We start from the raw sequence: 22,921 nt of genomic DNA on the forward strand, positions 1-22,921 counted from the left end.
TAGGAAATAGAGGGTGCATAAGCTACTTCTCTAGCTCTCTCTCTAGGCTACATGGAGGCCTCTGCTTCTATGGAATCCATTGTTGAGCAGTTGTGACACATCCAAATTGATCTGGACATCTTCAAGGACCACTAGTATGATGATCAAAATGAAATATTGACCTATCTTACTGATATTCAATACAATCAAAATGAAATTATGGCTCAACTAGATAGTCTCCATCGTAGTCATCATCGCACCAATGATCATCATCGTAGCTTGGAAGCGCGAGTGGAACATTTCCACATTCATGATCATGTTGGTTACTTCGCATCTCCCCATGAACTTCCCCCTTACCCCCTCCTTGATATGTTGTTGTCAATTTTGGTCTCCTTTTTTGTTATTCCTAGTATGCTACAGTTTCAATGCCTTACGAAAATAATGTATGTGAAGTGTCCATTTTGGTATCCTCTAGTCCCCAATCTCAAAATTTCTGGTCAGAATGAGAGTGCGAGGACTATTGAGACTGATTTTGTATGCTATTCTATTTTAAATTTCTAATGAAAGCTTTTTTATCGACAAAAAAACAACAAAATTAAAAATAAAGTTATAATTTAATTATTGTTTGTGATTTTTAAAATTTTAGCAATGTGAGATGTGTCAAGTTGTAAGTGTTTTGATGTTGATTATTGATTTATGGCTATAGGAATTTACTATCCATTTAATTTGTATGGCTACTGTAGCATTTATCCCAGTTTATAAAGTACTAATCACCATGATATAGTGTGTGTATTGTTTTTCTAAAAAAAATGATTTCAATGGTTAATAAACTCATTAGAGCTACGTTGAAGGAGATGGAAGACAAAATTAATGTTTTGTATTCATCAAATTATTTGTGCCTTGTTATTTGAATTCATCAAAGCATTATATTCCCTTGAACGCAAAAGGAGATATATCCTTGACAAAGAAGATGAAACCTAGAGATTAAAGAGGCATCCTATCTAGATCTCATAACGAGATAATAATACTATTTTTTTCCACAATTATGCCAACCATCATCGGAATGTGAAAACTATATGCTATATGAAGGAAATTGAGGGGAATTCTTTCTCATCCCTTTAGGATATTTCTCAACTTGGTGTTTAACACTTTAAATCGCTTTTCACTCAGCCTAGAGGATGCCCTATTTTGGAGCTGCTAGGTTTGTTATCTATATTTCCTCCTTTCATCTCCAAGGACATGAATGCTTCACTTTTGCAAGAAGTTACTGAAGGGGAAGTTCAAGTAGCCCTTTTATCCATGCAAAAGGAGAAAAGCCTCAATTTGAATCATATGAAAATGGAATTCTTTGTGTTTTTTTTTATTTGATCAAAGAGGATGTATTAAAGGTTGTTAGAGAATCTTAGAGATCAAGCTTGGTATTGGGTGCTATTAATTCTTATTTTATTGCCCTAATTCCTAAGATGTAGGAGGCGTATTATTTCGATGATTTCTACCCTATCTCTTGTTGCAATGTGGCTTATAAGTTGATATCCAAAATCATTGCAACTAGACTGAAGCCTATTCTAGGTGTGATCATTATAAAGTAACAATTCATTTTTTTACAAAATTGTTAAATACACAATGTTGTTTTTCTAGCTTACGAAGCACTCCATTCTATCAAAACAAAAAACATTCCTATTGTTGTTATTAAAATCAATCTATCTAAATCCTATAGTCATGTGGATTGGACCTTCTTAACACTGGTTCTCATCTGTGTTGGCTTAAATCGTGCTATTGTAAACTAGATTATGGGGTGTATTACTTCTTCTAATTACATTGTGCTTATCAATGGTCATCCATTGGAGTTTTTCAATCCTTCTTGTGGCACATGTCATGGGTTTCCTTTATCCCCCCTTCTCTTTCCTCTGGTAGTGGATGCATTTAACAAGCTCGTTTGAGATGCCATAAAAAAGGGAAGGTTGGAGGGCATTAATATATCACATAATGTATTTATTTGATGAAGGTGTTTTTATTTTTGTCCTTGGAGAAGTATGTTTCCTTCGAGAAATATCAGAAATTTTAGACCATTTCTCCCTTCTTACTCGCATGATGGTTAGTAACCCGAAGTCTACTATTTCCTTTTTATGTTTGTCTTAAAGAATAATGGATGATACTCATTAACACTTCCATTTCCAGTTAAAATTGATTGAAGATGGCATAAAACATCTATGTTTTTTACTTAAACCAAATGATTACCATTTCAATGATTGGTTGTGGATGATTAAGAAGGTGGAAGGTCAGATCTCTATTTGGACCAATAGACTTTTGTTAAGAGGTGGGTGATTAGTCTTGGTTAAATCAGTTCTTGAAAGTATCCTTGTTTATTAGACCTCAATTACATGGGTGCCCAAAGGTATTTAAAAAAATATTCAGAAGTTGATTTTTCATTTTCTTTTTTTTGGCATGAAGCATAACAATGGATGGAATTTAGTGGCATGGGATCAGATTGTTGCTCCAAAAGATTTTGTAGAATCAGGGTTTAAAAATATACACTCTTTTGGTCATGTATTGGTTGCATGAAACTTATGGAACCTCTAATCTAGGTTTATGAAAGAATGAAATGAAATACAAATTTAAATAAAAACATAAAGCTACAATGAAAACTAAACTTCAATTCATTAATAACAAATACTGAAAATTATTTACATGCAGAATGGAAACAAACTAGCTCGGGCGATCGTAGCTATCTTTGAGAAGAGAGGTGATGGATACCATGATGCTCAAATTCCTTTTTATTATTGAGAAACAAGGGAAACCTCTAAAAATCTAAAAACCTAACCATAGGGGATGAAGCGCCAAAAGTTTGTGTGCCCCATTGGGGTTAGTTGGTACATCAATTTCCCAGGGTCATACCTTTGGCATATGATCTCTGTTTGATGCATATGATAACTCATTAGAAAGGTCTCGCTGAGGAAAAAAACTTTCAACTGCAGATCCATGGCACTAGTTTGCAAATTTTCTAAAAAAAACATCATTTAGTGCCTCAAAACGACTCTGAAATTTCAAGGCCTGATTTTTTTTCATAAATGGTAAATTGTGTTGGAAATTAGGAATTTGATGATCCATAAACTATAATGGATATTCCACTCAATAGTTAGTCATAACATATCTGATAATATTATATTAAAAATATGATATTCTACACTATTATAATTTTATTAAACTTTAAGATCTATAGATTTAACTATAATTAGTGAATGCATGTGAATGGAAATCATGCAGAAAGGTAGAGAATGACAAAATAATCTTACACACACACATAAGACACAATTTATGCTCTCTGGGAAACCCTTTTGAGAGAAAATCTAGTTAGAAGGTGAGGTTGCCTCACTCTCTTTCTCTATCTATAAATATGGTTGTCGGTACAAAGGAGTAATGCATGTTCCTCATGGCTACTACAATGCACAAATCTTCTTTATAGTACATGAACCTTATAAAAAAAATGCAGAAGGATACATGGTATTGTTTCGTAGATGAGCCTTATAAAAAAAATGCAGAAGGATACATGGTATTGTTTCGACCACAAAACCAACTGGACCATGGTATCACACGAAATTGGTATGTATAGGGCATTGTTTTCGTTTATTCTCCTAAGAATTCAACAATGTTACATGTTTTCTTTGAAATTTTGCATAAAATTTCATTTTTGAAAACCTAGAAATTGAAAGTGTTTTCTAAACATAACACAAAGCCTCTTCAATGGAAAGAAGAACTAAACCTATAGGCTTTCAAATAGAAAATTGGACACCAGAGAGTATCACTGAACTCCCTGAGGCCAATTTTCGTGAGTTCCTGAGTAAATTTAGAGGGCATAATGCTGAACTCACAGAATAATTTGTAGCCAATTTTTAGGAAGGAAAAACAGTCATAAGAGGTTTGACTATTCCAGTTAATGAAGAATACATAGCATAGGTTATAGGATTACCACAAAGAAGGGAAAAATATCATAGGGGACAACACTTCGAGGGTAAGGAGTGGAACTACTTTTTACAGAAGTCTAGAAAAGGGATAATTAGTTGGAAAATTGGAGTTATAAGGGATTGGTTTCACGATCCCTCGAAGGAACTCATCTTGGTCATTCAAAAGTATATTACCTATGAGTCTATATAGTATGGTGCACATGTACCATGTTAAAATTCTCCAACATATCCAAGGGGAAAATAAAATTAATCTACCCTACTTCTTTACAATGAGCCTCTTTAAAATGATTGAGGGAGTTAATCAAAAGAAAGAAAGAAAGGAAACAAGCTATTATCATCAAGGGCTGATAAGAATGATCATTGGACATCAATTGGAAAAAACAACATAGGAGACATGGGTGGATTTCATTAAGAGAAATAAATTCACAGATAATCAAGAAAAATAAGAACAAGAAAATACCCAAACAAGTTTTTCAAAGGAGATAATGAACACATCTTCATATCCAAGAACAAGGTCAAGGAAAAAGCTCCAATTAGAAAATAGTGAGAAGGATAAACCTTTTGTCTCTTTCCTTAGGAAATCTAGGAAGAGGGTATCAAAAGAAAATAGAATGTCTGAGGAAACTAGTCATATTGAAATCTAGGATGAAGATGAACAAGTAAGTTTCGAGGTGCTGCCTATTGATGAGGCGCATCAAGAACATCATGACCACCTCGAAAAGTTAGAGAGACAATTAAATGAAAGATTGAGGGAAATAGAAGAAGACAAATGAGATAGGTGGTGTGATGAAATTGAAAAGGATCGTTCCTCTTCATACTCTCCTTATGAAAAACTAAGTAGGAAACTTAAGGAAGTGGAAAAAGAAACATATGGGGAGACCTCTAAGCTAATAAAACAAAGCGAAACAGAACAGATAGAGAAATTAAAGGCAAAACTTCAAGTATTAGAGATCATGGAGAGGCATCTGAAGAAAGAAAATGAAATGTACAAGGTATAAAACAATCACCTAGTGAAAGAGAATAAGAAACTAAAATGGAAGGCAAAGAAGCTTGAAACACAAAATATTCTCATTTCAAAACAAGATTATAGATGGTTGAAGGAACAAAAACATTGGAAATACAAATATGAATCCCAAAAGGTGAAGACTGGAATCTATAAGAGGCAGGAGGAAGCAGCAGGGATAGAGGCACTTTTACAGGCAGCACAAGTAGAGGCCCCATCATCAGCTCCAGGAAAGAGGATCCGGAAGAAGCAACTAAACATGAGGAGATGCTTGATGCTTAGCAAGGGGAAGTGTTGGCCTTTGAGTTTGACTTATTTTTATTATGCTTATTTCAATATTTATCACTCTTTCCCACTATCTTGCTACCATATTCACCTCATTTTCATCCATCCATGCATAAAAAGTTAACTTAACTAAGTATTTTAATTATTTTAGTATTTTTCTAAAAATTAAGCATTTAATTAAAATTTAGGCAGAACTGGAAAAGCTTGTAATGGCTCCATTGAAGTCATGGTTCCAAGACACCTGGGCTCAATCCAAGCGTATATCTGGAAACAAAGGGAACCGATGATGAATGAAAACTATTGGGGCACATTAAACTAACTGCTAAGTAGCTGGTCAATGCTAGTCAAACTTGACCGGTCATCTAGAATATCCCCTGAAAAAAAGGAAATATTAGGATTTTTGGGGATTCATCCTAATTTTTTATATCTAATGGATAGTTTCAACGTGATGAAGTGTGATAATGTTAATGATAGTTGTTTCAGAATTTTTAGCTTATATTGTTATCATTTTTCCTATTCAAGAAGAGGTATTCACAGTTAGAAACAATGGAGAAAAATTGAAGATTATTATTTTGAGATAATTTGAAGATAGAGATTTTGTTTCAAGATTTCTTTATGCTTGCTGGAGTGAATGAGTTGTTGTAGCTAAGTGTTTTAACAATGTACCAGCAAGTTTGGAGGACCCCCATACCAAGCTAAGTACACTCTGTTGTATAATGTTCATAATTGTGCATATGCTACTTTAATTCTTCATGTTCATCATATTTATTTGTTGTAAATATTTACATATGTTTTCAGTATGAATTCATTTTATGGCCATGTTTTAAGTGAATATTTTTTTCCTTTCAATAATTAGCTTGAATGTGGAAGGAAAACCAGGACTCTTAGAAAAGAGCTTCTTCTGCATGAGTTAGGACTAAACTGAAACAAGATTCACTTTAAGAAAGATTCTTCGGCGAAAATCACATGGAATATCATTTGTCGGCGCGTTTCAAACCATCTAGTGTGGTTCATCGTCAGGACAAGTTGAAGCAACAGATCCAGCTTAGCATGATAAATAGTTTGAGCAGAGACTCCAACGGCTAAATTAATGGCTAATTTTGACCTTAGGCCCGGTCAAATTCTTATTTACTATTTTTAAGGAAATCAGTTGAATTCGGTAAAGAGGATGGTTATAAAAAGGGAATCTGTTTATTTATTTAAATTAAAATATATATATATATATATCTATATATATATATATATATATATATATATATATATAGGAATAAATGGTTGGTTTGCTAGTATATTTATTTATTTATTTTATTCAATTTATAAAATAATTATTATTGGTATTCTACATATATATATATATATTTTGATTAAAACAATAAGATGACTAGTTTTTTATTCACTAATAATTTAATGGTTAGTTTATTTTTATGGAAGTTAGTTAAAATAATTTTAAGGTTAAACATATAAATATATATATTCTATCATTAAAGTTAACATATTCGGTTATTAAGGTGAAAGTTAGGGTTAATGGTTAGAATTAAAAGGATAATTTATTTACTTATTTAAATTATTTAATAATTATTATATATATATACATGCCTATATATATAATTAATCATAGGTTGAGAAAGTAATTAATAATTAGTTTATAATAATGTTTAGGACCAATCCCATACAAATAATTCTAAGGGGTATTAAGTTCAAAAAATATTATCAAAAATATAATTTAAAAGGAATTAAAGTTAAATAAAGGGCCAAAGAATATAGAAGTTAACTAATAATAATAAAATGGAAAAAAGGATTTAATAAAATAAAGCAAAGTTAGTTGGAAAATAGTTAAAAATTACAGTCATTCTAATCTTGTTAAAAATTATAGTCATTCTAATCTTGTTATAATTTTTAACTATTTTCCAACTAACTTTGCTTTATTTTATTAAATCCTTTTTTCCATTTTATTATTACTAGTTAACTTCTATATTCTTTGGTCCTTTATTTAACTTTATTTCCTTTTAAATTATATTTTTGATAATATTTTTTGATCTTAATACCCCTTAGAATTATTTGTATGGGATTGGTGCTAAACATTATTATAAACTAATTATTAATTACTTTCTCAACCTATGATATATATATATATATATATATATATAATATATAATAATAATAATAATTATTAATTATTAAATAATTTAAATAAGTAAATAAATTATCCTTTTAATTCTAACCATTAACCCTAACTTTCACCTTAATAACCGAATATTTTAACTTTAATCATAGAATATATATATTTATATATTTAACCTTAAAATTATTTTAACTAACTTCCATAAAAATAAACTACCATTAAGTTATTAGTGAATAAAAAACTAGTCATCTTATTATTTTAATCTATATATGTAGAATACCAATAATAATTATTTTATAAATTGAATAAAATAAATAAATAAATATACTAGCAAACCAACCATTTATTCCTACCTTTTATATATATATATATATATATATATATATATATATATATATATATATATATATTAATTTAAATAAATAAACAGATTCCCTTTTTATAACCATCCTCTTTACCGAATTCAAGTGATTTCCTTAAAAATAGTAAATAAGAATTTGACCGATTCAACTGATTTCCTTAAAAATAGTAAATAAGAATTTGACCGGGCCTAAGGTCAAAATTAGCCATTAATTTAGCCGTTGGAGTCTCTGCTCAAACTATTTATCATGCTGGATCTGTTGCTTCAACTGCTAAGGAATTTAGCCGTTGGAGTCTCTGCTCAAACTATTTATCATGCTAAGCTGGATCTGTTGCTTCAACTTGTCCTGACGATGAACCACACTAGTTGGTTCCAAACGCGTGGACAAATGATATTCCATGTGATTTTCGCCGAAGAATCTTTCTTAACTTGATATGGATCACATAAGCTTAAACTCTATTAAGATTCACTTTCTAATATGCTTTTCTAGATTAAATTCATGTGCTTTCATAATTCATATTCTCTTATGCTTTCTTAGATGTTTAGAAATGTTATTATAGAAATATTGTGGAAGGACCACCAAGGCTCTTAGAAAAGAGCCTATTTTCAATCTTCTAAAATAGACTAAACTCATTGACCAATAATTTATGCTTTTATAGAATAGATCTAAATGCTTTTACTTTCTTCTGTAGAATAAATTATAGTTGTAATATGCATTTCCATTTTCAAAACTACTTTCTATATTAGTTTTATCCAAAATTCCATAGATTGTGGTTTGATTCTAAGATTACTAACCTGGATTGATGAGTAAAATATATGTTTTAATCTACCCAGTAAATTTAGTTGACAAAGAGCTAAATTTGATAATCTCAATAAAAACTTGAACAAATCACTATTGTTGAAAAACATTATTAGCTATCAAATACCATTAGGTAAATCGGTGTTAGCTATACAAATGCATCCTCAAGCAAGGAAGACACAAGCTCCAAGCTTCTAGAGGAAGAAACTCAAATGGATTTTAGAAAGGATACTACTATTGTTGATCAACAATGGATTGAACCTTATCCAAGGAAGAAAAACTTTAAAATCTCATCCTACTTTTCTAGATATGAGAACACTTTCTTTTGGTCATTATTTCTCTTGAAAAAATTTTGGACATAAATCCATCTATTATAAAATCAATCCAAGATATAACTTTGAAATAAATATGAAATAATTGACCTTAGATTAGCGATCGTTCATTGATCTACCAAGTGAAACTACAATTTATTTGAACCACAAATGAACCAAAAAAAAGTATGCTACAAGTGCAATAACCTTGGTCACAAAGCATAGGATTTTAGGCTTGAAAATGATCCAACCAAAGGTCCAAGAAGCCAATTTTGAAATGGGAAAAGAAAAAGAAAGAAACTTTCAATATAGCATTTATCGTTGATGATAAATAAGATGAATGGTAAACAGATAATGGATGCTCAACACATGTGATAGGAGATCAAAAGAAAATTATTAGCCTAAAAGGAAAAAAAATGGCATTGTTGTGTTTGGAGATAACTCCTTTGTTAAGATACCTCGAAAATGTGTAGAAAGTCTTGGAAGTGAACATATGAAAGCACAAAATGTTTTGTTGTTTAATTATTTGAAGGACAATCTTCTTAGTGTTGGAAAATTTTGTGATCAGGGGTATAATCTCTTGTTTGAATCTAAAATTAGAAATCAGGGAAGAATATTCAGGAAGATTGGTTGCAACATCCACAAGAATACCAAACAACAGATATACTCTAGATCAAGCAGAGCAAAAGAAACCTACAGTGAATCAAAAGATCCATAATGTCAATAAAGAATGGAGGGATAAGAAGTCAAAAATCATGCTGAGTGCCATATGTTCAAGGGATCAACCCCAAATATATAAGTCATACTTTCCATTAATTTCAAGGGGGGGAGAAAAGGAAGTGCAACATGGAGACAAAGGAAGTAAAGAATAGGTATGAGGGGAGCACGATGATTGGTGAAGCATGATGGCATGGGGAGCATGAGTGTTGCCATCAATGACAAAGGGTGAAATTGTTGTATGAAAGTTGTCATTGATGTCAAATGTTATACAATTCAATTCAATTAAAAAAGACGTTGTCATTTTTTGTGAGGCGTTGGTCACAAGATGACTCATCAAAATACCTCATGTCTATGAATTATTCAAATATACCTCCTTTCTTTGTTTGAAAAATTCACTTTTCATTAAAGAAAAAGGACCTCTGTATTTTATTAAAAATGCTTATTCGTTTAAGGGCTCTGTTTCAAAAATTTTTAAGAGGCCTTATGTTATTTTCAAAAGAGAGACTATTGTTTTAAAATTTACATAATGTTAAAAAGGGGTTTATTCATTTAATTAAGAAAAAGAGTTTCCCTCATATTAAAGTGTTGTTTTCCACTTCAAAGGGATTGTTTGATAGAGTTTTCAGAAGAAAATAGTGATTTAAAATGTAATTTTTAAAAGGATTTTGTGAAAGTGTTTCTGTTGTAGAGAATTTATAGACTTGTCTCTTTTGTAAAAGCTAACCAACAAAAGGCCACCATAGAGATGCAACTACAAGCATCTGTTATGTTTGTAGGTTGATTTGCTTGTTGATCCACATTATACCAGTGCTCAACAAATGAGGAAAGCTAAGAGGATGATAAACTCAAAGAAACAACAAGAGTTGTTGGATATCTATTTGAATGAATTGGAAGAAAAAAAAAGAAAATTTATGTCTTTGAATTAAAATGCATAGATGACAACATTCTTCCCCTCATTGCAGATGCAAATACAGTAAAGGAAGCTTGGGATACCCTTGAAAGGAGTTTTGGTGTAAGTGTGAGTGTTGAATTTGAAGATGAAGGTGGATCTATAACAACATATCTACAACAAGATGAAGAATTTGGTGAATCCCATTTGAAAGTGGATGGCAATGATGATGATCTATTACCATAAGCAAAGAAAGAGCACATAAATGCTTGTGAATCCCATTGTACTCAGCCATAAGTGGATGAGGATTGTGAAAAAATTGTATAAGAAACAGAGAAAGAGCACACAGAAGCTCCTGAATCCCATTTTTCACAACCACAAGTGGATTATAATCAAGTGAATCCAACAACAAATATTGCTAATGAAAATGAAGTTGTCATTAGAGAAGCCACTTGTATGATGAATCCAATAATTAAAATATCTCATGCTAGTTTTGATGGAGAACAATTAGCCAAATATAAATGGTTATAGATGATGCAATAGAAACATCATATCAACATGATGTTATTTAGTGAGAGAAGCCCACTTGAGTCTAAAAACCAAGTAGAAGACAACATGTTTGTAGCGACATAGGTTAGTAAAGAAGTGGAAGCAACATAGGCAAAGAAGGAAGCACAAGAGGAGAAAGATATCATTATAGAGCAGAAAGAATAGAACGAGTGTAGTTCTGCAATTTTTTTTAAACTTAACATTGATTTTGAATGTGCAGATGTTAACAACAAATAGGAAAAAAACAACAAATTTTGAAACATAATTAAAGCTCCTTGAAGCATGGTTTGTAACACCATGATTTGATAAAGTCTACATAGAAGTTGTAGAAATGACTGTTGAAGACAACATGGATGATGAAAATATTCATGAAATTTTCATGTATTGGAGTATTGAATAGATGGAATTGTATTATGGACTTATGTTGTAACAAAAGATTGATAAGGAAAAGTACATTACAGAAAAGGACATGTGGTAGCATTCCACATACAAGTCTACTGTTGAACACATAGAGGACATACATGGAAAGCTTGGAACAATGGAAGAGTTACACCAACAAATGAAGAAACTAAAGTTTGAAGCCTACAATGAAAAGACAAAGTTTAATAAATCCATAGGATACATGATCTAGAAGAAAAAGAAAAAACAAATTCAACAGATGTCAAATTTTTTTAAAATTGTAAGTCTAACTGAGAGGAGTGTTGGAGAAAATAAGGGGGGAGTGTTGGAGAAAATAATTCCAACCACCTGCTAAGTGTCATAACAGTCAATTGAGGTTCCATAGTTAGTTTGAGTTCAATCTAGTTCAATCGTGTTATAATTGAGTCTCACTCTAGTCATTTATTATTGTTGTCTCCTATGTAGTTGAGTCTCACTCTAATCACTTATTATTGTTGTCTTCTACGTAATATATGTGATTTTTGAGAATATTGAGAAGGGCACTTCGCTCCACATTTTCCAATCTTTAACAAATTTAATATACGAGTCATCAATAGAACCAAATGTACATAAATCGTTCGTTTGAGCGTTTGTGGAATATATATTGAGTTTGTATTTGTGGAAAATATATTGAGTTTCTTATAATATGACTACAAGTAATGTAATTGAAAATTTTGTGATACCTCTAACAATGGTTTTGTTATGGGTCTAAGATAATGATTCTAAATTTGAAAAAATTATATTTAGTTAATAATAATAAAAAAAATAGTAACAGCCTCAGGAATTATATTTAGTTAATAATCAAATGTAAGGTGATGCAACAAAATGAGCATGATTGTTCTTCCAAAGTTTGCATACTTAGAACTACAAATTATTTGTGTCATATAGGTTTAGTAGTAATTCTTTCTACTCAATTGAAATATGAAAATTACTAACATTTTTTAAATTTTCTAGATATAATTATCAAATTAAATTAAATAAAAATACCATTAACAAAACTATGAGTTATCAAAATATGAATCCAAAAAATAACAGTAATAAATTAACTATTTTACATTAATTTTATTATAATTATTAAATTTCTTTATTTTATATTAAATTTTTTAATATTATTTTATTTTAAATTTAATTTAATTTCATATTATTTAATTTAATCAAATATATATGTATTATATAATATAACATTACGATATCTCTTATATACAAGCTTAAACCACCTTTACAACAGAAAAACAAAATCAAATCCCATATTTTTTTTGCCTACCGATCTTTCTCTATATATTTTTCAAATGACTATAAATTTAATATATAATTTTTTACAAAATCAAACCCCATATTTTTTTCTACCAATCTTTCTTTATATAGTTTTCAAATGACATTATAAAATTAATATATAATTTTCTACACTATGTTGAGAAATTTAATATTTCACATTAAAATTAAACTAATTAATATTAACCAAATTGTGAATTTATAAATCCCATTATAACTTTACTCTCTATAAATATTCCATGTAAGATTTTCCAGGAATTTCAAAACTACATAAAGGTGGCGATATGGGTATCGCGTATAAAATTATTCATGCCATATCAGAAAAATGATCTATGCCATATCAGAAAAATATAAAAAGAATTATGATAACAATATGTGAGTGCTGTTCACACTGAGAAAAATATAAAAGGAGTAAGCATAACACTTATGTGTGTCTTTATATATAGAGATAGTAACAACAAAATTTATTTTGGAAAACGTTAGGGGGTAGAAAATTGCAAATAATTCTAGAATTGAACACAGTGAAGTTGGCCAACATTGAGCTGAGTTGGGAACGCTGGCGGAGCGGGAGAATATCGAGGGTTTCAAATAGTTACAGAGGTTGATCTTCATGGAGGGATGCAGAGGAGGAAGCTCCACTCCCTCCTACAAGGATGCCATAGCCAGTAGAGGCAAGAAACCTCTAGAAAATGACAACGGTATCGTAGAGGAAAGGAAAAGGAACTCGGAAGAGGAGACATGAGGAACCAAAACCAAGAAAAATAATGATACAAAAGACAAGGAGGAAGAAGACAAAATGCAGGGAACAAAAGACAAAAAACAAAAGGGACCATGTAAACTCAACGTTGAGATCACACCCAAAATAGTCTTAAATGATCCTACTTTGTAGGTGCACAAGGATCACATGAGGACTTATGCTATTATCTGCAAATTCATGGGATTATGGCCCACCGAAAAAGCTCTACAAACATGGATCAAATATCAGTGGAAACTTAAAGGAAGCATTGACCTACATCTTGGGTCAAAGGGATTCTTCACGGTGGTGTTCACAAATATTGAAGACAAAGACAGCATGTTTGAAGGAGGGCTCTACTTCTATGTAGCATCTGGCCTCTATAAGTAGCCATGGATAATGAATTTTGTCCCAAAGCGCGAAAACTTTTACTTTGGTACCAGTCTGAGTAAGGCTCTATTCTTTACCTCTTGATTATTGGCAAACATAATCGTTAGCTACTATAGGCAATAAATTAGGTCGTTTTGTCAAGGCCTCTGAAGCCACAAGAAGAGGAAAATGTACTTCCTTTGCAAGGATATGTGTGGAAATGGATCTATCTGGAGCCTTTTTGGATGAGGTAATCTTGGAAGTTTATGATGAAGAATGGGTGTAAATAGTAGACTATGAGCATATTCCATTCAGATGTCGTAGATTCCATGAACATGGGCACCTATTCAGAGACTGCTCCCCAGTAAAGCAGAAAACAATGGCAAAGCTAATACAATGAAGGACAATGATATTTTTCACAAAGTGGTACATAAAGGAAAAGGAGGAAAAAGAGGGCCAAAGCAACATCTAAATGAAGGGAAAAAGGTCAGCCATAACACATTCCAAATTCTTGAGGAGGACGAAGTGAGTATAAAAGAAGATCAAGAAGTGGAAGGGAGTCCTGAGGAAAAGGAGAAAGAAGATAATTAGAAACAAATACAGGATATTGATAATCAGAAAGAGACTATGATGAGTGATGCAGAACTGGAGATGGACCAGGAAATGACCCAAAGTGAAATGGAATAGGAGGACTAGGAGCTTCAAGAGATTTTTGACAAGGAGCACGTAGATCTAGAAGGATTCTTGATTAAGAGAACCACAGGAGGGGTAGATTCAGTATCTCAAGAAGAGCTCAATAGAATACAACAATGGTTTTTATGGAAAACTCAGGCCAAGGGGTTTGAGAAAGGAAAAAACAGTAACAAGCAGGATAATAAAGGTGTGAAAACGATGAAAACAACCCCTGGGTTAGCAACCAGAAATTTCAGAAAAAAAGAGAGGTAGAGAAAAGCAGAATGAGCTCTTGATGGAGTGTGGAAAGCTAATGATAGACTCAGGTAAGATGAAAGATCTAGCTAGCTACTCCTTTACAAATCTTTAATTATGAAGTTCACATCTTGGAATATAAGGGGTTTAGGCAGTAAAAGAAAACAAAGAATGCTTAGTAATAGAATGAAACAAGCGGCATCAGACATAATCTTTATCCAGGAAACCAAATGTTCCATTCAAAAACTAAGACAAATTCACAGCAAATGGCTCAATAAATTTGAGTTTCTAGAAGTCAAAGCAGGGAATATAGTAGGGGGCATCCTCACTCTTTGGAACCCCCAAAAAATTGGCATAATAGATGCAGAGGCATCTAGGAATTATTTATCAGTAGTTATTCAGCTTGTAGGAGATAGGGATACCTATCTGGTCACGAATGTTTATGGCCCCCAAAGAACAGAGGATAAACTCAAGTTTCTATATTCCCTTGTGGATCTCAGGGACAGATATGTAGGAATTCCTTGGATCATGGGAGGGGATTTCAACATGATCAAATCTCTTTCAGAAAAAAAGGGGGAACTAGAGTTGTAAGTAAAGACTCTGTCGCATTTCAAACCTTTACAAATAATATTAATCTTGTTGATACTGAAACGAACAATGACCTCTTTAATTGGAATAATAAAATAGGAGGAAAGGCTCAGGTCGCCTCCAAATTAGATAGATTCATTATCTCAGAAGATCTTATGCTTATAGATAAGGAAATAACAACAAGAGTTCTTCCTTTTGGAGGCTCAAATCATTGGCCGGTTCAACTGGAAATCAAGGGCATAGGTACTCCCAGGAACAAACCTTTCCGATTTGAGAACATCTGGCTTTCTCACCCAGAATTCATCAACAACATTGAAAAATGGTGGTCAGAAGATTTGCAGATTCAAGGAACAAGAATGTTCCTTCTGCATAAAAGATTAAAGCACATCAAACTCAGGCTTAAGGATTGGAACAAGAATGATTTTGGCAATATTTTTGTGGGAAAAAAACTATGGAAATCAAAATGCAGGAACTCAATCAAGCTCTAATTTCGGAAGGCTTTGATAAAGTCAAAAGTGAACAAGTTGATAGACATCATCAAGAATGGGAGAATTTGTGCAAACAAGAGGAAATATTTTGGAGGCAAAAGTCAAGAGTTCAATGGTTGAAAGAAGGAGAGCGTAACACTAGATTTTTTCACAGATCTACCATGGATAATAGAGCTCACAACAGAATCTCTTTGATCAAGGACAAGGATGGGAAGCTTCATATCTCCCATGAGGATATAGATACTATATTGGTTCAACACTTCCGAGGCATAACTCATGAAAAAATTCAGATAGAAATCAGTTCATTAGGGAAGTAACTAATCACATTCTTAAGTTGGTGGCTAGAGAGGACAATTTCAACCTTAATAGGCCAGTAACGAAAGAGGTAGTCAGTGAGGTCCTCAAAGAAATGTAGAATGGAAAAGCACCCGGCTCAGATGATTTTAATGTGGATTTTTTAAAGCTTTGTTGGGCCTCAAAATAGTCCCTATTTTCACTCCATTATTCACCAATATTTTCACATTTTACCTTCATGTCACCTCCATTCCACCTCCATATCATTACATTTACCTCATTATTGGGTTCTAACAATACTTTTCCAAAGTTTATTAATTCTTAACATTTTTAAGTGAATTTATGGCTAAAACTTAGAAAATAATATGCTTAAACTTATACCTAACAATTAGCATGAGTTTGTTGACATGTGTAGGCACAAAGGACGCTTCCAGGGCATCTTTATGTGGCCTTGAATGATCAAATTCGAATTTGATAAGATAAGCTTCATGGAGAAGATCATGGACCTCATGGAGGATAGGGTTATGTGTCATCATTGGTTGAGAAATATGTGGGTCAAAGGAGAGAATAGTGGGTCTACATTTATGAGGTTGTTATCATAGTTTTTGTATAAATAGGAGTACCTCCTCCATTCCAAGAGGGAGGACTCTTAGAGCATTGTATCCAATTGATGATGGAATAGAATAAAGCTTCATTTTGCATATATTTCCATTATGTAGTTTTATTTCCATTATGTAGTTTTTAGATATAAGTTTGCTTAATGTAGTATATGGAATAATTTGTCTTGTTCTTAGGAGAATTGAGCTCACTCTAAAAGGATGAGAGAAACATGTTATTTCATATTAGATCTTATTTCATTTACTTGTTTAAGGATTTGTTTGTGATTGGTGGATGAGTTTTAAATTAGAATCTAATCAACATATGAGAGGACAACTAAGGGTCTAAGTTAGGCTCTCTCTCTCTATTTGATTTGCATAATAATTGGAATTCATTCTTTTGATTTTATGTTTCAAGTATCATATGAGGAGATACCAAGAGTCTAAGTTAGGCTCTCTCTCCAATGATTTGTATGATAATTGGAATTCAACTTTTTGCTTTTATGTTTCAAGTTATTTCATTTAGTTTACGCTTATGGATGAATTTTAGTTTAGTCTGGATTAGTACAAGAGAGGACAATCAAGAGACTAAGTTAGTCTTTCTCTCTTTGAATTTGAACAACAATTAAAGTTCATCCTCTTGTTTGCATTTTAAGTTTCTAAGTTTTATGATTTCTCTATGATACTCTAGGGAAGGACAACCAGGATCTCCTTAGTTAGGAGCCTCTTCCCTTGCATATTGTATTGAATCTTAGATAATTTCATTAGACATAGAATTAGTCGCCTACTCCTGCACATATAGTGCTGGCATCATCAAAAGCGTACGAGTTTCCCTGGTCGATATTTAATGCAGCAATTTAAGCACAATAAATTGCCCAACATTTTGGCGCCGTTGCCGGGGATGGTTCTAAGGGATTAGACATTAGAATTTAATTCAGTGTTTATTTTTCTTTAGACAAAATAACTTGTGAGACCTGGTGACAGCAGGATCTTCACAAAGGAGTTTAAGTTTAAGTTTTTTTATGTTTTAGTGTTTAGCTAGTTTTAAATTTTGTCTTTTCAAAAACACCCCCCCTGCATAAATAAAAACGAATCAAGCGACTAGTATGCTCTCTTCCTGCGCTTAGTGCGATCAGGAAGATCAGAAAGTCTATTGATTTCGTTCGAATAAAAATACTCTTGTTGGAAAACTAATGTGTAATATGTCAATAAAGAATTTTGTGAGAAAAAAAAAAAAAAAAAAAACATCTTTAAATTTTTAGATGAAATTTAGTTTTTTAATTTTAGATTTAAAAAAAAAATTAAAAAAAATTAATAATATATATATCATATATATATATTTTTAAAAAATTAACCATTTGTTTTGTTAAATTAACCCTTTGTTTTGTTTCTTTTGTTTTTCTTAGATATTTAAAAATATATATATATAAAAAAAAATGCAAAACATTAAATAAAAACCATCGAGAATGTGACTGAGACAATTTTCTTTTGTTGCAAGCTGATCGGCCATGGTGGTCCTTTGGCTGGGCTGCAAGAACTGGCATCTAATGTTCGCATTACATGGGCGAGGGCTGCAACGTCCACGTTGAATAATGCCCTTCCTCCTCTTCCGCCAGCCCAAGGTAAACCGAGAGGAAAACGTGCAGCAACGGAGTCAAATATTTCTGGATCCAGTGTTGCTGCTGAACCCCTTAAACGACGTGCAGTGTTATCAGATGTGTCCAATATCTGTAAGGAAGCGGCCGCGGTTGATTGCTTGAAAAAAACCAAAAGCAGTTAAGGTTGTATCTCAGAATGCCAATGCCAAGGGAAGAGGCCGAGGAATTCCTCGGAATAACAAGAAGATTACTCAAGAGGCAGAGATTAAAAAAAAAGACCTCACCAGCTATTTGTAATGTTGACGATGCATCTGCTGGTAATGCAATCGGGGATGATAAGCAAAACAATAATGTGAACACTCTAAAAGAAGTACAGGACAATCCTAAAGAACTTAATCCAATTGCTGAGCAAATTTCAGTACACCCCCATTGCAAACAGTCAGTGGAAAAACCGAATGAGAAAGAGATTGTGGTAAGTGATAATAAAGCAGCAGTTGCTTCTCTGAAGCAGCAATCAACATTGCAGTCTCTACGTATACCAAAACAACCCAAATCTTCTTTGAAGCAAGGTAATCCTGTTCCTCTGGCAAGGCTTCATGAAGATGTGGGACAGTCTAGCTGTTCGGATTTCATTGACATTGATTCGGAATTCCAAGCTTCAGTTCTTGGAAGGATGCAGTGACTTCAAACGTGGTGGCCGGCGGTTCATTGTCGAAGTGTTTCGTATGCAAATACACTTTAACGTCCATGCACATCATGCACGATATTGGGAATTTCGCCCTCCATCCTTGTTTATGTTGGTCATTGATTTGGCCATTATTCCTTCCCTCATTCAAAGCCGCCCCGGCCCCCCACCGGAAGAAAAGGTAAACATATTTTAAACATTATCTTGAAGAGCAAAAGAGATGTGCTGCTTGAAGAGATACAAGATCCGCTTGAAGAGATAAAAGATCTTTTACATTTTTAAGGCGATTTTGGAGGTGAAAAGATGAGTGTTCCGGCGTTTCCGATGGTGATAGTAGATGCTGTGGACGTGGAGGCAATGCAGCTGCCCGTGCACCTTGATGATTATCCTAGTAGGAGGCAATTGATGATTATCCTGGAGATCGCGAGCGGTGGGAGATTGCCCTCCATATCTGGGTTGACAAGGAATATATCTACATCATTCCTGCCGGCGATTACGGTTGTGAAACATTTTTCCTACAAGTCTAGTTGTAATCGCAGCAAGAATCGGTCGATCTGGAAGAGTTTCTGGAAGAACAACAATGGTCGGCGGCATTCCAGGACGACATTTCGATCCCCTTCGACGATTTCATAAACGATTATGCACCAGCTTTTGTTGATGAAATCCGCAGATCTCCAATGTCGGATCTGCAACAGCAAATATTGCCATTAAGATTCAAAATCTTCCTAGATTGGCGGAGATCTCGCCTGTCATGGCAATGGGAAGGATTTGTTTGGTTGTTTTGTTGGCATTAGCACTGTGTTTGAATGTTTCACTGGCGTCGAAGAAGATGAAGGTCTGCGACAAGGGATGGGAATGCAAGGGGACTTATTGCTGCAACCAGACTATATCGGAAATTTTCATAGTGGACAATTTCGAAGAACTCTTCTCCAAGAGGAATACCCCAGTGGCTCATGCGGTGGGTTTCTGGGATTACAATTCCTTCATCAACGCGGCTGCACAGTTCGAGGGCATAGGATTTGGTACTACTGGAGGACAGCTGATGCAGCAGAAGGAGCTTGCAGCCTTCCTTAGCAATGTTGCAGCTGAAACTTCATGTGGTTACAATGTTGCTACTGGTGGTCCAACTGCTTGGGGTTTGTGCTACAAAGAAGAAATGAGTCCGGACCAGCTATACTGTGATCAAAATTTGCTATACCCTTGCGCTCCAGGAGCCAGTTACCATGGACGTGGTGCCCTGCCTATTTAATGGAACTTTAACTACGGACCGATTGGTGAAGCACTGAAACTTGATTTGCTTACTAATCCAGATATGGTGTCAAACAATGCCACGATAGGATTTTTAACTGCAATGTGGAGGTGGATGAATCCCATCAAGCCAAAACAGCCCTCTGCTCATGATGTGTTTGTGGGTAACTGGAAACCAACCAAAAATGACACTGAATCATATAGGCTCCCTGGTTTTGGAATGGTCATCAATGTTCTAAATGGGGGTTTAGAATGTGGGAAAGGGGATATTGATGCAATGAACAACAGGATTTCACATTACCTGTATTTCCTTGATTTGCTGGGCGTTGGACGAGAACAAGCCGGTGATAATCTTGATTGTGGCCAGCAAGTTCCTCTTAACCCTGTTATAACTTCTACCACCTCTCGTTAGCTGGCAGTCTGTAGTTTTATCTATCCAAGGCCATCCTTGATCCAATTGATAGTAGGGTGATCGTGATAAGGTTTGTTGCCGGTTTATCACTCTACGGTTTCGCCTTTCACGGTCTAAAACCATCATTCATCAATCTATTTCAGGTTTGAATTGCCCACGGTTTGTTTTTAATCAGTTTTCATTTTTTTTTATTTACAACTAAAACGAATAAAAAAATCAAAATACATAATAAATTAAAAACCATTGTTTTTAATTTGTTATAAAAATAAATAAAAAAAATATTTTGTGTGTTGTTTTTTTTTTATTTAAATAAAAATAAAAAATAATTTGTGTGTGGATTAGAATTAAAAAAAATAAATAAATAAACATTTCCTTTTTTTTTTTTTTTTTATTTAATATTTTGTATAATAAAAAAAAATCAAAACAACAAAATAATTTAAAAAAAAAAGGTTTTCTTTATTTTTATTTTTAACTAAAAATAAAAATACAAATAAAAATAACTTTTTAGTGATAGTTTTTTTTCATTATTAGGTTTTATAAATTTTTGTTGATAGAAAAAAACATTTCAACTTAAATTAAAAAAACATTTTATGTTTTTTTAATTTGTGTTTAAAAAAAAAAAAAAAAAAAATCAAAACAACACAAAATAGTTTTTTTTTTTGTTAAAAAAAAAACAAACTAACTTCTTTTAGAAATTTTCTTTATTAGGATTTGATAAATAAAATTGTGTTGATTTTTAAATATTTCAACTTAAATAATAAATTAAAACATTTATGTTTTTAATTTATTGTTTAAACAAAAATCTAAAAAAAATAAATAAAATCAATATACAAAAAAAAATAAAAATTATGTATTCATAAAAAAGAGATAAAATAAAAAAAAATTCACAAAATTCACACAGCTTTGCAAATAAAAAAAAAAAAGGGATACTTGGAAACACATTTCGAAAATCGCAGCTTTGCAAAAAAAAAAAAAAAAGGGATACTTGGAAACACATTTCGAAAATCGATTGGAGGATTCTCAAGACGATAATTATTTCTGACAGCTTTTAGTTGGCATCACATCTTTTTGTTCTATGCTTTATGACGCACTAATATGCAGGACAAAATTGCCAAGCACATGAGTTATCTAACACCAAGAGGGAGTATTATTTCACATGGTTGTTTTTAAGAATGGATTGAAATTGATATCATGAATTGAGTTACTTTCAACGCTTTGATTTTTCTTAAATCTGTTTTATTTGGTTAGAAATTTTTGCGTAAGAATCATGAAGGAAATGCACAATTCTTCTTGAACAAACTTATGTTGTCTTTCTGCCAAGTTTTTTTACAGGTTACAGGATGACAAAGTGATCATTAAGGAGACTTCATTGTGACGACAATTAGTCTTCCAACGACTAAATTCATGAAAAATTCTGAAGACAAATCCATTTCCACAACCACTACTTTCCACCTCCCTTTCTGAAAACGATTTTGAATTCCACCAATCGTACATCCATAAGGCGTGACACTTCCATATCCATTTTTCACAGCAAGAGTTATTATTCATACATCATGCATTTCCTTACATCATCCATTTTCATTGTCATTATCATTCCCCTTCATTTCCGCCAATAAAACCTTGCTTGAGTCAAAGTCCTAGAGTCTATGTATCATTGAAAAAACACCTAGAGGCTTGCATGCCTTAATGGCAAGTACTCTTGCCAATGAACAATGGGAGTACATTAATATCCCTTGTTCGTTGGATCTTGTAGGTGACTCGACCACGACAAATTTATTCGTACCTACCAAGATGTGTTAGGCATCCTGACTCCCATTGGAATCAATGGTGGGAGCTCTTGTGTTGGCTAGGGGCATTCATTAACGGCCACTAAGTCAACAACTTCTTGCTATGTTCGACATCAACACATTTAATCACATAGTAAGATTTGTGCCATCGAGCGTTGAAGACTTGAAGACCCATATTTTGTAGCAGATGAAGCCAATTTCCATTCATTGTATTTCCATTCATTGTATACATTGTATTTCACTTGAGGACAAGTGAATAAATAAGGTTGGGAGGAAAAGGTAACTTCTATATTTTGTATACCTTCCAAGCCTTATATATCTTCAACCATATTCAGCAGACTCATCAGATTCATCATCCTGCAGCAGATACAACTTTCAGCCATGCTCAGCAGACTCTTCAGATTTTTCATCTAGTAGCAGAGGATCCAGCAGCCGATACGACAATACAGATCCATCTTTCATCCACAACTTGAAGAAGAAGTTTCAGAGCAGAATTGTGGCAGCTG

The 22,921-nt window shown here is 32.9% G+C and overlaps 1 pseudogene; it reads left to right on the forward strand.

The window, feature by feature from the left end:
- The first annotated feature begins 19,705 nt into the window (after positions 1–19,705).
- On the forward strand, positions 19,706–20,643 carry LOC149259074 (chitinase-like protein 1 pseudogene; annotated as a pseudogene).
- The last annotated feature ends 2,278 nt before the right edge of the window (positions 20,644–22,921 follow it).

This window comes from Pinus tabuliformis, chromosome 6 (assembly GCF_031772625.1).
Source record: "Pinus tabuliformis cultivar Carrire ecotype Pingquan chromosome 6, CPIR1, whole genome shotgun sequence".
Lineage (NCBI taxonomy): Eukaryota > Viridiplantae > Streptophyta > Pinopsida > Pinales > Pinaceae > Pinus > Pinus tabuliformis.